The sequence below is a fragment of the Erinaceus europaeus genome, chromosome 8, assembly GCF_950295315.1.
Source record: "Erinaceus europaeus chromosome 8, mEriEur2.1, whole genome shotgun sequence".
NCBI classification, from domain to species: domain Eukaryota; kingdom Metazoa; phylum Chordata; class Mammalia; order Eulipotyphla; family Erinaceidae; genus Erinaceus; species Erinaceus europaeus.
This window is the reverse complement of record NC_080169.1, coordinates 26,514,013-26,518,175: the sequence shown is the minus strand read 5'-3', so window position 1 is coordinate 26,518,175 and position 4,163 is coordinate 26,514,013. Positions and strand designations below refer to the sequence as shown.

The 4,163-nt window shown below is 38.3% G+C and overlaps 1 non-coding gene across 1 annotated transcript; it reads left to right on the top strand.

Annotated features, from left to right (window-relative positions):
• The first annotated feature begins 3,730 nt into the window (after positions 1-3,730).
• Positions 3,731-3,837, top strand: LOC132540020 (U6 spliceosomal RNA). The gene has a single exon (XR_009551305.1). It is a non-coding gene; the product is annotated as a U6 spliceosomal RNA (small nuclear RNA).
• Positions 3,838-4,163: the final 326 nt, after the last annotated feature.

Sequence of the window (4,163 nt, the reverse complement as noted above, 5' to 3'; positions counted from 1 at the left end):
AGAGTTTTTTGTTTGTTTTAGTTTTTGTCTTAGTAACAGTTGAAAGAGGGAATTCTGGGAGCAGAGGAGGACAAGTAGGATAATACAAATGAATCATTTTGTAAATGGAAAACCACTCTCCAGATGGTAACAATAATTAAGGAATAATGCTTTTATGTGTGCATGGAGGTTCCCACCAAGAGTTCTCTGTGGAGAAACACTGAGAAGTTCCCCAAGTCCCTCTTAATTTAGTCATGGAAAGATGGGATGGCATTTATCTCCACTGAAAGTTGTTGGTGTTATCAAGGAGCTGACATGAAATGAAGAAATGCTCCTAGAATCATCTCTATTTTTTACTTCTAGCCTTGCTTACTATACTTCCCCAGGATAGTGCATTGCATCCCCTTAACATAGCCTTTTCCTTTCTTTGCTATAGACAGAGAATTGGGAGAGAAGGGGATATAGAGAGAGTGAGAAAGAGACACATACAGCACTGCTTTACTATTCATGAAACTTCCCCCATGCAACTGGAGACTCGGGGTTTGAATCACGGTGCTTGCACATGGTAACTTGTGTGCTTAACCAACCAACCATGCCACCACCCAGCTTCTAACATAGCCCTATTGAGTTTTTTAAAATAACTTTTTAACTAGTGATTTAATACTGATCTGCAAAATTACAAGATAATGGGTACAACTTCGCACTGTCCTTTTGGGATTTTAATGTCTGACTTCAGGCTTAATTGTAGTCTCCTTGAGCTGAAGACTGAAGGAGTTTTAGAAGTCCTCTATTTGGATGAGATCTGGTTCAGATGCTTTGATGTTGTTGTCTTGATGAGTATATTGGAACCCAGAGAACTGAGATCATACTTATGGCTAATGTGCTTTTGTTCACTGTCCTCCTTTTCTTATGGTTGTTCACAACGTAGTGACTTACAGCCAGTGGGTCTTGGATTTTATTAACCCAGTTTTAATTCATTATATTTTGATGATTGATTTACCTTCTAGTCTATTTCATTGACCTAGAGAACTTTTTGAGATTGAGACATGAATGTTATTAGCACTTAGATTTTGAAGTCTACAAAAGGGGCTTTTGTACTTCACATGCATAAACATCACCTCAAGGACTCATTCAACCACAGGTTCCTTAAGCTCATCCCAAGGCTTCTGAGTGTGAGATAAGACTGAACTTTCCAGAAAGTCCCTAGGTATTGTTGATGATGCTGGTCTGGAGATCATACTCTGAAAGCCATTGACCTATGACAATTGTTAGCAAACAGTAAGTGAATGATAAGTGGTTTAGAGCAATTGGATAAATGCAAGGAAGATTGTCTTTTATATGGTACTGGGAGACTGGAGAGAGAAAGATGGGGAGTTTCTACCTGCTCTTTCTAGTTTCTCATAGTAATGAGGATAAAATGAGGTTATTTACTAAAAGCACTTTGAAAGCTGCTACACTTTGATTTAGACCCATCACTGCCTGTCTTTGGTTGTGATACTGGTCTCGAGTAAGCTCAGGACTTGGTAATGAGGGAGCAGAGGAGACAGACCTATTGATATAATATCCTTACTTTCTATATTTGGATAAAACTTGTCAATATTTCCACTTTCTAGCTCAAACAGTGCTGCAATAACTAGTTTTCTGTTATCCTTCACTAGGACAAACCTTTGGATTTAGTTAGCCTTTGAAAGAGGAGAATTATTTTATGTATTTTTTTTAATATAACAAAGTGCACCATAAATTCATAAAAGTATAGTAAAGTAAAGCAGATTGGTAGTTAACTGAGAAGTCTTACTTGCCTAAATGCCAATTAAACAAAAATTAACTTTATGCAATCAGGTCTATCATGTCTTCCATAAAGGTTTCTGTGAGAACTTCTGGTTAGTTTCATGGAATAATATCAATATGATCTGTTTCAATAAGTTATTAAATATGATAATCTGTTGACTACTGTAACATATAATGGTGTTAGCAATTAATTTCCAACAGATGTGCTTTTAAAAAATTATTTCCGGGAGTCGGGCTGTAGCTCAGCGGGTTAAGTGCAGGTGGCACAAAACACAAGGACTGGCATAAGGATCCCGGTTCGAGCCCTGGCTCCCCACCTGCAGGGGAGTCGCTCCACAGGCGGTGAAGCAGGTCTGCAGGTGTCTATCTTTCTCTCCCCCTCTGTCTTCCCCTCCTCTCTCCATTTCTCTCTGTCCTATCCAACAACGACGACATCAATAACTACAACAATAAAACAACAAGGGCAACAAAAGGGAATAAATAAATAAATATAAAATAAGATTAAAAAAATTATTTCCATCTGTATTAGTGAATTAAAATGGTCTATAAACCTATAAAATTACATGGAAATAGTTCTACCTCACACCTACTGTTAAAGTTCTATGCCTCCCTCATAACCACCAGTTTCAGAAAGTCTTAGAAACAGTTTAGCTTTTTTTTTTTGTTTGCAAGTTGATGTGTTTCAGTTATTTATATTTCACTTAACTCTGTAACTTCTTTATTCAGTCATCACTGGCATAAATTTAGAGTGCTTCCACTCCTCGGTTATTGTGAATAGTGCAGCTATAAGGATAGTATGCCCCTGTCCCTTTGAATTAGTTTTCATGTCCTTTGAGTATATGCCTAGGAGTAATAATGTACATGTCTTTAAAAATAAAATGTTTTGGGGGGCCAGACAGTAGCCTACCAGGCTAAGTGTACATAATACAAAGCACAAGGACCTCCCTGGATTCCCATTTGCTGGAGAGTCACTTCGCAAGTGATGAAGCAGCTCTGCTGTTTTTTTTTTGTCTTTCTCTCTCCCTATCTCCCCCTTCTCTCTCAATTTCTTTTTGTCCTATCCAACAACAACAACTACAACAGCAATGGAAAAATGGGGAAATGTACTGTATTCCTATGATAACAACAGTCCTATAAACCAACATTTCTTCAATAAAGTTATGAAGTTGAAAAAAAGAAACAATAAGAGGGAAATAGTGAATGTTCTCTCTCTCATATGGAGTAAAGAAACAAAACAAGGAAATAGACAAGGTGAAATGAAGGTAGAACTTTGGGCTTAAACAGAGAACTGAAATCAAGAGGGTTGGAGGATACGGAATGAGTAGGCTTCAAGGATCGAGGAAGACTTTGATGGAGAGAGAGATTGATACTTTGTTGTGGGTATGAAGTGTGGCAACACATTCTGAAGAGGTGAGAAATTATACTTCCAAAACACTTATGGGGGCTGGGTGGTGGCACACCCTGTTGACTGTACACATTACCATGGGTCAAGCCATTGCTGGACACCTACAGGGAGGATGTTTCACAAATGGTGAAGCAGGGCAACAGGTGTCTGTCTAGTTAATTCTCTGTCTCCAGTTCCCTTCTCAATTTCTTTCTTTTTAAAAATATTTATTTATTTATTCCCTTTTGTTGCCCTTGTTTTATTTTTGTAGTTATTGTTGTTGTTCTTATTGTCGTCATTGTTGGATAGGACAAAGAGAAATGGAGAGAGGAGGGGTTGACAGAGTGTGGGGGGAAGAAAGATAGACACCTGTAGACCTGCTTCTCCACCTGTGAAGCGACACCCCTGCAGGTGGGGAGTTGGGGGCTCGAACCGGGATCCTTATGTTGGTCCTTGTGCTTTGCACCACCTGCTCTTAACCTGCTGCACTACCACCCGACTCCCCTCAATTTCTTTCTTTCCTATCAAATAGAGAAAAGGGAGGAAGGGAGGAAGGGAGAAAGAAAAAAGGAAGAAAGAGTGCTTGTTTCAGCAGCACATATACTGAAATTGGAACGATACAGAGAAGATTAGCATGGCCTCTGCGCAGGGATAACATGCAAATTCGTGAAGCGTCCCATATTAAAAAAAAGAAAAGAAAAGAAAGGAAGGAAGAAAGAAATGGCCACCAGGAGCAGTGGATTCATAGTGCTAGCACCAAGGCCTGAGCAACAACCCTGGTGACAATTAAAAATAAATAAAATAAATAAATCATTTATGGTCTTGTAAACCAAGGTTACATAAATAACAAAACAATAACAACAACTAATGAGAGAAAATTAGATTGATTGAAAATAATTGTAAATAATGGGATGTGGAATCAGTGACAGCCTATTGAAATGTGGAAAAATAAGTAATAAATGTCAGTGGTTAATGGTTCTTGAGAGTAATGTCAGGGTGATTTTTTTTTTTT